Source organism: Strix aluco, chromosome 7 (assembly GCF_031877795.1).
Source record: "Strix aluco isolate bStrAlu1 chromosome 7, bStrAlu1.hap1, whole genome shotgun sequence".
NCBI classification, from domain to species: domain Eukaryota; kingdom Metazoa; phylum Chordata; class Aves; order Strigiformes; family Strigidae; genus Strix; species Strix aluco.
This window is the reverse complement of record NC_133937.1, coordinates 41,750,565-41,764,666: the sequence shown is the minus strand read 5'-3', so window position 1 is coordinate 41,764,666 and position 14,102 is coordinate 41,750,565. Positions and strand designations below refer to the sequence as shown.

Below are 14,102 nucleotides of genomic sequence, written 5' to 3'. Positions count from 1 at the left end.
GTGTTCCCTGGCAGCAGCCAAGATATAGTACTAGAAGCAGGTATTTAACAGAGATGTTCATAAGTCTAGATTTAATGTCCTGTATAAATATTAGCCCTTGCCAAATTTGTTTTTTCCCCCGGACCTCTACAGAGAAAATAAATATCTGTAGTCTTTTGTTCACAAACACAAACCTGCTCGCAGCAAGTCAATGATAATTGTCCACATTAAACCAATAATTGTTCTGATGGACATAAATAACCTTATTTCAGAACCATGGCTGGTGTTAAGCCTGACGTCCAAGTGAATTAGCGAGTTGAAAGACAAAAAGCTCATAATCTGCACTGTTACTGGCCGTCCCTCTAAGTGCCACTTTCTATTTTGACAAGCGTGTCATCCCCCCAGTATCCCGCAGGATGGCGGCGTGTTTGCCCACTGTTCATTAATCATGTCCCATCTCACAGCTGCGCTGATACCATTGTATGAATGGCAGAGGTTCCCAAAGAAATTAGATTGTGTCCTTCTTTCCCCTCTGCCACCTCATAAATCATTCCTGAAATGTGCAATTAGCAGCTACTTGTACACATTAATTATCTGTGTGAAAAGCAGCTACCTGAACCACCTGCACTGCTGATTAGCTACCTCTCTAAGGCCCACCCAGCCTTCCTCTGTTCCTGGCTGCTGTCTTGCTGTATGGACGTACTTTTACACGAGGATGCCCAGTAACGGGCAGCTTTCCCTATTTCAGTGCATCCGACACCAAATTCTGTGACAGTGCGCTGGAAAAGGTTTTGCAATACAAATAACCACAGATAATTTGTACATGTTTTAACATCTGATCGAAGGCCCAAGTATCCAAGATGCTTGGATAAATATTTATAAACATCTGTGTGGAAACTTGTAGTATGTATCTATTAACATGCTCAATCCTAAAAACGGGCTGGTGCAGCCACTATTCTTACTGAAGCAATCTCAACATACTTCAGGAAAAAATGGTTTGTGGTGCATGTTTCCAGACTATGATCCTGTATTGAAGTATGTATACACAGATGGCTACAATACATGCATGCAAACTGGCTGTGAAAACAAATGTTATCATCCCTTTCCCACTCCACGTGTCTCCACCTTAAAGATACTAACTGCCCAATGTGAACCTAGCATAGGAAAAAAAATCTACCAGCCCAGTTAAAACTTCTTTGAAATACATGTCTATTAATACAGTGCAAATACATTTTTCCTACTGTTGCCAAGTAAAGAGATCAGAGCAGGAAAGTGGAAGCATCAGGAGAAAGAGGCTATTTCTGAAGTGTGAAAACTGCAAGGACTGAATAAAAGAACAATGCTCCACAGAACACAATGGTATAAATTACTCATGGGCATTCCAAGGGCTGGCGACTTAAATAGATGCATTGTCCTCTCACACCAATTCACGCTTTCAAAATTTTATACATTCAGATTGTTCTTGCTATGATGATGTTTGCAAACTAAAGGAAGGCTGGGGTTTAGAGGACTAAGCATTCAGATATGTGTTATTATCCAGAGAAGTTTCTGATGTGTTTGTTTGCTGCAGTTGCCTGTTTAGTTGTGTCTGCGCTATGCAGATGAGCTGCTGACACTGGTGACAGAGAGGACACAGATAGCAGGAACAAGACTGTATTGTGTGCTGTGCTCTCTGTCAGCTCCCCAAGTTTTCCCAGGTAGAGGGACATCTTTAACCTGAAATGACAAAGCCAAAAACTCAGAAGGACCCAGCTGGATGTCAAAGCCCAACTAGGTGCCTAGAAGAAATATTTAGGGAATGCTCGTTGTAAACACTTCATCCTCACATGTAAAACATTTAAATATTTTCACTGGATTATCTGCACAAACTTTTATTTCATGCTATATTTTAAACAATTGTTTAACAAATTATTTCTTTTTTCCGAGCTATTAAGTGACTATGTTACAGTACCTGTAACCTTCTCTTCAAATGTGTCCACAAACTACGCAAACAGAGATCTGCTCATTCTTAGGAAGGGCAATGACAAGTTATTTGTGTGTTCAGGACTACGCAGTGTGAACCCACCTAACAGCTTTTCTTTATTTACCTGGTAGCACTGCAGACAGTGCGGGAAGTGAGAGGGAGAAATGATGAAAACTTGAACCGTGCATTTTGAGAAAACTCCAGTTAATTTTTCAGTAGAAGAGCATGTTTTAACTATTACTTTTTTTCTGGTATTAAAAGCACTTGGGTTCTCATTTAAGCCTGTAATCTCAAAACGCAAGATTATTGGTGAAAAACCAAGGCATTCACTAGGTCTGGTCACAAATAATTATAAATGTCACTTCCCCTCAACACAACTTAGTAAGAGAAGGAACGGGACCTGACATGGGAATCATTTAATTGTATTTGCTTTATGATAGGTACACTGGTGTCTGGAGCTCCTTGGCACTGCAGAAAATGAATGAAAATTAATATAGGTCAGATGATACTGAGGAGCAGTCAGAATCTGACAGGGCAATGTCTTTATTTTGAAAGCATATAACATTGTTTTTAAAAAAAAGCCACATACTGTTTGTGGCTAGAACATACTCTATTCATGGCAGTTCTCAGCGTTTTTCAGCTCATGTATTTCCATATTGCACACTAAACAGCATTGTGAATAATGTCATCACTGTAAGAGTAAACATGAGTATGTCTGTCACTCTAAATGCCTTAAAAATGACAAAGAAATTAAGTTCAAAGCCTAAAAATCAATATATTGTTCTATTTAATTTGCTCATTATAAGATCATCCTTAAGAACCAAATCTTTAAGGTGTTACATGATGTGCTGGGGTAATTTGAGCAATTACACAGAGATTTTAAAATGCTGCCGCTAGAAGTTAATTCCAGAACTATATATCACAGGCAGTTCAGAAGACTGTTTTTTTCCTCCAACTCAATTTCACCAATATATTTCACAGAATCATCTAGGTTGGAAGGGACCTTGAAGATCATCTAGTCCAACCGTTAACCTAACACTGACAGATCCCAACTACACCATATCCCTAAGTGCTATGTCAACCCGCCTCTTGAACACCTCCAGGGATGGGGACTCCACCACTGCCCTGGGCAGCCCATTCCGACGCCTGACTACCCGTTCTGTAAAGAAATACTTCCTAATATCCAGTCTAAACCTTCCCTGGCGCAACTTGAGGCCATTACCTCTTGTCCTATCACTTATTACTTGGTTAAAGAGACTCATCCCCCCTCTCTGCACCCTCCTGTCAGGTAGCTGCAGAGGACAATGAGGTCTCCCCTCAGCCTCCTCTTCTCCAGACTAAACCCCCCCAGTTCCCTCAGCCGCTCCCCATCAGACCTGTGCTCCAGACCCTGCACCAGCTCCGTTGCCCTTCTCTGGACACGCTCGAGTCATTCAATGGCCTTTTTGGAGTGAGGGGCCCAAAACTGAACACAGTATTCGAGGTGCGGCCTCACCAGTGCCGAGCCCAGGGGTAAGATCACTTCCCTGTCCCTGCTGGCCACGCTATTGCTGATGCAAGCCAGGATGCCATTGGCCTTCTTGGCCACCTGGGCACACTGCTGGCTCATGTTCAGCCGGCTGTCAATCAACACCCTCAGGTCCCTCTCTGACTGGCAGCTCTCCAGCCACTCCTCCCCAAGCCTGTAGCGCTGCTGGGGGTTGTCGTGGCACAAGTGCAGCACCCGGCATTTGGCCTTATTGAAACTCCTACAGTTGGCCTTAGCCCATTGTTCCAGCGATTTATACCTAATTGCATATATATTATATATATATGTACAATATATATATTGTATATTATACTTATTTATACCTAAATGATAGTAAGGATGATGCAGGGCCTATGTTTTATCTTAAGCTGCAACCATTTTGTTGCTGATATTATGTCAAGATATTTGCTCTACAATGTCCAGTGACCAGCCCAACATGCATGTTTGGTTAACATCTTCCAAAGGAAAATACCATTCTTCCTTCCTTCCTTCCTTCCTTCCTTCCTTCCTTCCTTCCTTCCTTCCATCCAGTATATCTGTAGTTACCTTCATGAGACACAGAGATAACACGCCTTGGGGGATACGGCCACGCAGGATGTGTAAAAAGGCAAGCGGCATGCGTCCGCTGGCCTGCGACTGTGAGAAAATACTCACAGGGCAGAATATGATTTTTAAAAACAGGTTAAATGTATTGATAGGATTTTGCAGTCTGAATTTATGTATCTCTGTTTAGCAAACTTCATGAGCCAAATACTTAAATTAGTTTATATGTCAAGCTCCTACTGACCAGAACGGGAACTGGCTTGTCATCACTGGAGCTCTGCACAGAATTCAAGACTGGCTGCATTTGCAGTAAAGGATTTTCCCTATTTCATCTGAGTAGATTAAAAGCATTTAGGGCTGTTGCCTTATCAGCTGCAGTGCCCTTCACCTCCTACAGGAATTATCAAAACTGTTGTTTTTCCAGGCAACCGTGTTGCCTGTAAAAGCTGCTGAAGAGAGTTTTGGTTTCCCCCCCGTTTTTCTTGTCAGCACTATGAGGTGCAAGTGCATTTGCATACAAGGGTGAAGCAGAAGCCAATGCACAACATGGGCTGGGGTCCTGCACAGGCACTGCCCGCAGCACCCGTATGCTGCCCAGTCAGGACCAGTTGAGTCGGGCTGGACGGATGGTCCTGGCGCCGCGCAGCCCTTCCGACGGGGACCCCAGCAAGCTGCCTCGCCCCAGGGCCCGAGTACGGGCTGCAGGTCGCCGTCCCTACAGCTCACGGGGCCCTGTGTGGTTAAGCAGTATGTGCTCTGGCCAAAGACAACAATTATCTGTAATACTACATTCGATATCACGTAGCTTGACAGTAATCAAAGGATTACAATGGAGTTTAACCAGTTGTAGACATCAAGGTAATTTTGCTTGCTTCAGTTTGAAGTGATGAGGCCAGTGTCCGTCGGGATGCTGCGATGGGCCACCTTGGCTAAAATCACACACATATGAACCCTTTAAAACAGGGCAACCTAATTCAGTCATTGGAGTAGAACAACAGCAATTACTCATCAAGACCTACAGACCAAAGTCAGAGTATTGGTAGATCAGAAGGTGATATTAGCAGCATTTATCAAATCCATCTGCAGGGCCCACCAGAGAATTCACAGCTGTGAAAGGGAAATGAAGTTTCAGACCAAAAAGAGGAGATGAGCATACAGAAATGACCTTAGAGAATTAAAATATGTGGACACTGGTCACTGTAACCTCCTTTGCCAGTCTTGTACAGCACATGATTTTTTTCAAGAGACTGGAAATACAGGAATTTTATCCAGCTCTCTAGTGAAAGAAAAATATTTAGAAACTGATTCAGCAGTCTACTGACTTCAAAAAAAGGCTTGTGGAAATGCTGATCCCTCCCACTTATCCATGAAAATGTCACACACAACTCCGCTCTGGCCTTATTTTAAAGCTAGTGTTTTCTCCAGCTAAAACTTTGTAAAATGATCCATTACTATATATTTTGAATCTTAATTTTCTTTCTCTCATAAAGCCATTCTTCAAAGTCATGTTTCACAGAAAAAAGCCCAAATTATTGAATATAAATGTACCACTTACGCTGCTTTTGTATATGATTACATTTCTGCATGTTTCTGAGAATTTGTCTGTACATCCCAATTGGCAGTGTTGTCAAATCATAAACTCCTACATAAATATGGATATATGGCACACAGAGAAACTGCATCAAATACACTTTTCCTAGCATCAGAAGAGTTAGGCACAGGCAGTAGAAGACTGTCAGTGCTGAAGGCTCCCTGTGCCTGTACTAATTCAGAAAATATTTGATTTCACTGGAAGCTCCCCCTGGAAAATGCTATTTTGTTCTTTTTTTGACAATATGCCCCCCCCCCGCCCCGGCCCCCCGGCGATATTCCAATGGTTTAAAGGACATGAACATTCCAACTTTTTCAGAAAGCTGCTTGGAAAATGAATTTAAAAATAATATTTCTGTTACAGAAATATTTAGATTGCTTAAAATGTCTATAAAGAACCACACTTTCCTTTGATGTCTATTGATCACTAGAGTAATGACTGGAGACTACTGCCTGTCTCACTAGCGCTCCCTTTTCTGTCTCCTTGCCCCCTTTCCCACACTCCCACATTCCTCATCCTCCCCACACCCCCGAGCCCGGTTTGTGCTGCAGGGCCCAGGCAGGGGTGAGATGGCTGGAGCCGCACAGCCTAAGTACCAAGGACCACGAGGCCCCGTCCCTCCCGGAGGGGAAACAGCACCGTGATGCCAGACACAGTACAGCGGAACTGCCTTCCCACAGCAGTACCGACTTTCCGAAGCGGTGCTCACTTTCCAAAGCAGAACCAACTTTCCGAAGTGGTGCATGTTCAGCTGATGGGCAGGGCAGGGCGAGTGCCCAGCACACTGCCAAGGAGCGTGCTTGAGACTCAGGGCCTTCACCTGGCACCAGGGTCTAACACAAACACCCCTCAGAGCTCACGTGCTGCAGTATTTCTCATTCTGAAAGTCACTTAGTGCCTTACAATATCTGTGGGTCCTGTAATACACACACAACTGAACGCTGATGGGATAAAACAGGGCTTTCACACTTTTCCAATCACAGAATCACAGAATCATCTAGGTTGGAAAGGACCTTGAAGATCATCTAGTCCAATTATGTACTCCTTACATTTTTCCAGTGGAGGTTTTAGCACTTAGACATTTCACATGCTCAGATTTTGCATATAATCTTGGTTTTCCTAATTGCCTTGTGTGGATGCTTTGAATCCAAGTCCATGGACTTCAGGCTGAAACTACCAGTATGGCAAAGCTGGAAGTTAAGATGCTGCTGGCAGCTCCCCAGGGCTCAGACACCCCTCTGATCTGCAACATGCAGCGGAGAATCCAGATCTTAGCCTGGGATATTTTTGTTACTTGGAAGAAAAAATCAGAACCCTGTTGTACTACTCAGGTAATTAGCTCTCAGTAAGGAGATTGAACTTAAGTATATGGAAAGAACAAACTAGTTAGTTAAGAAGTTAAAAGCACTGAATCAGGTTAAGTACAGACTTTCACTCATGCAGCAGCAGTTACCCTATTAACATTCTGCTGACAACAAAAGCACCTTTCACATCCCAAGGGCTCCTTGCCGAAATGCTGCTCTGCAGAAGTGAATTGTGTCCTATTCCTCCCGCTTCAGGGCGCCCGATGAAGAGCCCAAAGCATCTGAAATGCAGCACGACCGCTCACGGCATTCACGCAGGGAGACTACAGCTCCCATGGTCCCACGCTCCTGCCTGACTGCGCCAGAAATGCCACCTGCTCTCCAATGCATCAACACGACGTGGAAGCCCTGAGAACCTCTGGGCGAGGGCCAGTTCTCAGGGACCTCACCAGCCAGTCAAGTCTGAGTGCACACCTCCTGTTTTCTAATGGTGAAAAGTGGATTTTGTGACTCACTCTCCTGGGATTCCTGTGCTTGCCTTGATTTAAAAAATTTGACCGTGCAATACTGCATTAATGCAAATTGCCTTTTTCAAAACTTTACAGGAATAGACACTTTAACATTACTGTAATTAATTCATAAACTGTGCACAACAGCTTATAATAGAGCTCATTCAAAATGGCAACAACAACTGGGTGGATGCTAACCTTAAAACCAAAATATTTTAATTAGGAATACCCTGCTTGCAAATGTGACAGATTCAGGGGATTATTTCATTAAACTTTACATGTCTGTTAGTGTGAAACAGATCATGGATTTGTGCCACTAGGGAGTTAAAACCGGCATGCTTTGTCGTGCTAAATTGTCAGTTTGTGAGCTGCAATTTGACAAAAGCATAAAAATAAGCAGAATATGTTTTTCGTATTACTTGTAGGGTGATAAAGAATGGAACTTTCTTGAAGAAAGACTATGATCCATGTTTCTTACTTAGGCAAAACTCCCGCTGTGGGTTGAAACCTCCCCTGAGCAAGGCCTACAAGGCAGGCTTGGCTGACGTGGGCTTTTGGGAAACGGGCAGGACCCCAGAGGCACCTGAACACCAGGCGCCCCACCCTGAGGGGGCATTCGGGGCGCTCGGGTTGTCCACCTTGTCTCCCCCACATACAATCTGGCATGTTGAAAGGTCACCTAACACTTCCAGACACCTAAAATCCAAGGTGTTTCTTTCCCAGAGGAGAGTGAGATTCCCAGCCCTCCTCCTCGGGAGCTGCCCGGCGCTGGCAGGGGGGTGCCCAGGAAGGGGGGTCAGCACAGAGTGCACCTCCCGCCAGGCCCAGGCTTGGGCACGCAGAAACCAGCAGGCAGTGAGAGATTCTGGAGGCCGCTCCTGGGATCAGAGGAGATCTGGATTCCAGCCTTTGCCTCCGATACAGTTTTTCTTTCAACACCTCTGTAGCATAAAATACACAAACAGTCCTAAAACCAGGGACCAGAACCCCTGTCTCTGCATCCCTGTGACCCAGTACCCCACTCTCATCTCTAGCTGCACTTGGATGGAAGTGTCCTTAAGTACTACATTTCATGTTAAACTTACTGTTTGCTAGTCTGTATGCGTGTGTGCACACCCACGAGGACGCAGGCATCCACCGGTGAGGGTACGAGGGGTGCCCGAAGAATGCAAAAGGACTGGGCTACTGCAGAGAGTTGGTGAAAAAAAATTAAGCCCCTTTCTATCTTTATTTGGATTTCTGTAGACTGCAGGCAAGGCGTGGCAGGCTAGGCAGGGTGCTCCTGTATATGCACAAACATTAACTGCAAGGGATGCTGGTAAGATCCAGAAACTCTTGAGGACTGGAATGCAGGTGCCAACACTGCCTCTCTGGATGTCCTCCTGCATGTCACAGAGGTCAAACAGGGTGCCCCGAGGCCAAAGCACGTCAGCAGATCTCACTGACTGCAGGCTGGGTTACAGAGGGCACATACAGATGTCAGACCTCCTCTTTAGACTGTACTTAAACAACGACCAATACCTAAAAAATAAACACAGCACAGTGCACCTGAATTAGCCTTAGGGCTTACAATAGCTGTGTAGGACAGGGTAGGGGGACAAAAGGCCACCAAATAATATTTGTAACTTTGCAATATGGGCAAATTCTACACCAGAATAATTAATTTATTTGGAACGTGAAGCTGGCAGTAAATAGCTAACCCAGCACATCTGGATTGACTTCTGCTTGCAATCTGGCTTTACATTTATGTTTGCTAGTGAGAACAATTCATTGCTAATATTTCCTGTCTCTGTCATTACTCTTTTTGCAGTGTATCCAATGGCATATAAACTACCACTAACCTAAGCAAATGCAATTCCAAGCACAGGAATACTGTTTTTGAGGAAAGGAATAGCACACGAAGCCATTCTCCTACTGGTACTTTATGAAAATCGGGCACCTCAGATGACCACCTTAAATCAAAGAGGCAGTTTCAGGATGCACAGGATTTCCTTACAACCAGTCCTAGGTAACAATGGTCCCAAGCAATCAATTTCCTTCCTCTATCCTAATTTGCCCTTATACATCATATTCAAGATTTTATCTGGACAGGGGCTGGTTGGCTCAGTGGATAAACCTCTGCCTTTTCACCTCTGGGATCATGGTTCAAGTCAAACCCTGATGAAATGCACTTGATCGTCCTAATCTAGTTCTTAGTGGACAGTATTCCCATTATCTTTAAAAGGGTCAGAGCCAAGGCCATTGGGAAGAGTGCATTGTGCTATATCTTGTCTGCTGATTAATACATTTTTAGTGATTTCAGATCCTTAACCTTCATGAGCACACATATTCTCACAAAAAGCTTAATAAAGATCCCTCATGGACTAAACCTTTCTTCTCAATTTGCATATAATATCAGGATTTCCTGGGAATATTAAAAAACCCACAAATACTCATAATTGAATTCTTTGTAATAACACCTCTAAGTTAATTAGCATGATAACAGATCACTTTAAATCATTACTTGGCATAGGGAGAAAAGATCTTTATAACTCAATCCATTTTTACAGCACATTATAGTTTTCTTCTCATAACACATCAGCTGAAACTAAACAGACACACAGAGTAAAGGGAATCTACCCCTGAAGGTGGATTTCACTGTTCAAAACACAGAAATTGAATAGGACTGTGCTCTCCAGAGAAGTTTACTGGTTGTTCTCTGCAGCAAGAGGACTGCGGATGGACCACTGACAGCAACGTTGAAGCTCTTTGCTAATTTTCTTCCCATTATAATAACAATTAAAGTAGGAAATGGAACCACTTCCATTTCATGAGTATCTAGGTTGGAGATCATCGGGCTTTTCTGCGTAACTATCTTGAATCTGTTTTGGAATGAATCTTGGCAACATCATTGGAACCACTGACTACCCACCACTCGGTCTAACCCCTCCTGCGGCCGCACAGCAGCGGCCGGGGGGCCGCCGAGCCGGAGGGCTGCCCTGACCACGCCTCGGTGAGGGAGCCGCTGTGGAACCAGCCACCAGCTTCCATGAGCGTCCACGGACAAGGGATTATGACTGTACCAGGAATAACATCAGGTTCAACTCTTAAGACAATTAACTCCCTGATTACTTTTATTATGTAGTTGAGGTCAAAATCTTAAGGACAGCACATTAGTTTCTATCTGGATTGATTCTTTAGTACAGTTCATAAGAAAGAGAGGAATGTATGCACCATTTCTCATTTCTGATTGTGGTTAAAGATTATAAAATGACTCCTAATGATTAAATCATTCCTCAGTAGTCATTAAGAGCTTTTACATTCTTACTATATATTTATTTAAGTGACTACTGAAGAAATTGCATTTAGCTTGTGGTTCTTTTGTACAAATCAAGAGCATGATGGTAACTTTTTTGTTAAATAATTATCCCTGGCTTGCTTTTCTTTTGATTGTTTTGAAATTAACAGGTAACTCCTAAACACAAGATATTTTGAAAAGAAACCACTTGTAGCCTCATTTATCATAAATGATCAAGGAACTTGAAAAAAAATACAGTAAAAGTGTAGATTTATTCAACAAGTCCCTGCACACTGCTACTCTCCTGAAAGCACCGGCATGATGGATTTTATCACTCAAGAGCTGGCAAATCCAAAGGCACGATCAGGTTTTGTGTGAGTAATATACCAGCGAGCCAGCGTCAGGCCAGGAGGAGCGGGCAGCACTGCAGACCCCCTCGGGCAGCCCAGCCTCCCCTGGGCGCTCCCCGAGACCCCCCAGCGCAGGGGCTGCTGGGCTCTGTGGGCAGTGAGGGGCAGGAGCACGAGGCGGGTGGCGGGGACATGGCCATGGCTCCCCACCGGCGCTGCCGCCTCCTGAGGGGTGCGAGCAGCCTGCTCCGGCCAGAGAGGCCTCAGCCATCCTCTGCCCACTGCTCACGGGCAGCTCTGTGGGGCAGGAGGACACCACGGAGCTGCATGGCACAGCCTGGCTATATTCTACCGTCAGGGCCAGCGGTGTTAAGCTTTTCCTAATTCAAAGGCAACAACTTAAACTGGAATCCACCTGACACTAAGGTGAAACTACACGTTGTACCCCTTCTTGTCCCACCTTCCTCACTGCCCCTCTGTAACACCCCTCCCCAGCACCCCGACACGGTCATTCTGCTGTAGTGACGGAGCTGCACCCGGCTCCATCTGATGGACTGGAACTCTGATGTACATTCAGAGCGTAGGAATTAACTATTAAGACAGTTTCACATTATTGCTACGGCTATTTTCAAATAGCTGGTTTTCTCTTTATCGCTACACAGCTGGATAAATCTGTGTGTTACTTGCTGAAATAAAATGATACAGAATGCTCACTGCACTTCGAGGTAATACATATAGGTAATTGTTAAGCTAACTTTGGAATAAACTACAGGTAAGCCTGGATAAGATACAGATTAGTTTGGAAAAATTAAACCTGACAAATTACTGTATGCATTTCAAACTGAATTTCTGTTGAGCAGATAATTTGTATCTATATCAGATTTTTCATTAAAAAATACTCATTTTTATAAGTATATTTTAAGATTCCTTTTGTTGATTACAATGTAAAAAAGAAGGAATAACTGTGTATGGACAATGATAAAGTAGCCTGTTGATAATAAATATTTGTCAGGTCTTGTCACATCTGTACACATTCCAATGTTACTGAAGAGACACCACACTGATAAAAAAAAATACCCTCAGAAAAATCAATGGATTTTGAGCTAAAGCAGTTGCTAAACACACAGAAAACATCTTTATCCAACAGCCATAGTGCTGTGAAAATTCCCAAGCCTTGCATTGGTACAGCTAAGGAAAATTTAATCTTCCCAAATACTCATCAGGGCACTCCATCCTGCAGACCTGACAGCCCCACTTATAATTAATTATACAATTTCGATGGGAATATCGACTAAACAAAGCTATAAATCATAGAAAAAGTCAATAGGCATGGACACATTCAATCATGTCCCGACCAATGATTACTACTCTTAAAATACAATAATTATTTTCAGGAGCCAGCTTGAATTAAATTTCTGTCAGGCTGGTACAAGACCGGCGGTTGATGAAGGATGCGATGGATTTTTTGGGTTGAATTCGGCACAGAGACATTTATCCTTTTAGATAGGTAGTTTGTTTTTAGTGATCATGGTGCTGCGTGTTTAACTAGACCATGAAGATTAGATTATCTCCAATGGCTCATTATATCGTTTATCTTTTCCTTCCATGTTTGATCTGGAAGATTTCCCGCTTCTTGATGCATGAATGAAATGACTGCTGATTTTGAAATGGAATGTGCTTAAGTGGGATTCTGCCTATGCCTTCACACCCCACGTCCACGTATGTAACGTCAACCAGCAGTCATCCGAAATACCACTAGGATGTGGCAAACGGCAGCAACAAGAATAGCTGTTTTCAGCTTCAGAAATGTACCAGGAAATAATAAAAATGACAAACATCTGAGTTGTTCTAAAAAAAGCTAAAATATAATGACAGACATAGAGGAAAATCTGGGACAGGAATGGGAGTAGTACGGAAACGGGAACTGGGATTAGTGTTATTACTTCGAATTAAATGTCCCCCAAACTGCAAAACATCAGTGAAAGGAACGTTATGTATTTCCTAAAGATGCATTCACCTTGTAAATTTAAAAAAAACCCAAACCAACTTATCTCACAGTAACCATGTTTTTAAGGTCTGTTGCCCCCACAGATATGGTGAGCAGACACACCACACGTGGAAGAGGCGCTGTGAGAAGGGACAGCAGTCCCCACGAACAGGATGGATGTCCACAGATGCTGAAAGGAGAAACAGATCTTCACTTTCCTCATGAGTCTGACTCATCAAACTCTTCTGAGCTCAAGAAACGAGTGAGATCTCAGATTCTCATGTGGAATTAACCTCCTAGGTGTAAGTCAACTTAAAACCAGAGGGTAATAGGGCTTCAGCTGTCCTCCTTGCCCTGGATCCTGGCAGACAGCCCTCCAAACAGCCCGGTTCTCTATGGACAGCAAGAGAACAAGCCGTAGGCAGGAGAGAAGAAGAGAGAGTGGGGAGAGTCATGAATCCTGTGTCCATCCATCCCTACACAGAAAGTAGCACTACGCTGTGTGAGCAGGCACACCATGTAACTGGCACAGTGTGGCAAAACTGAGAGCTGGAGACTAGGGCAAACGCCAAGGGGTTCTCAAAAAAGCTGAGGCACAGAAGGTGAATCTCTTGTCTTCTTTTATTTTGGGCATGAGGAAGGAAGGTAAAATTTAGTCACCCTGAGGAAACGGCTGACGAAAGAAGGGGAACCTTGGCTAGCCTGTCAGCCTGCACAAACGACTTTGACACACACAGTTTCCACAGACACACACAAAGTTTTCCGAAGGTTTTCTTTGCCTAGTGTAGCCTGCCCTATTTACACAGCTCAGAATATTCAACATATGAATGCTGTTGGTTTACGCACACGTAGGCAGGTCACGACCTGACACAAGCTGGCGCAGCTCTCCTGGCATCAGTGAAGTTGGGGCAATTCCTACAAGCAGAGGGTCTGGCCCATGACACCCACAATAGGGCTCCCATGTGCACCACACACATTCCTGATTTTTAGCCGCGCGTAACTGAGATTTTTTTTGGGATGCTTAAAGTTTTTCCTTTAGATACATAACTCCTGGGAACCTTAGATGAAATT

At 43.8% G+C, this 14,102-nt stretch overlaps 1 protein-coding gene across 3 annotated transcripts in view; it reads right to left on the bottom strand.

Annotated features, from left to right (window-relative positions):
• Nucleotides 1-14,102, bottom strand: part of INPP5A (inositol polyphosphate-5-phosphatase A) — a 251,249-nt gene that overhangs the window by 27,176 nt on the left and 209,971 nt on the right. The window lies entirely within an intron of this gene.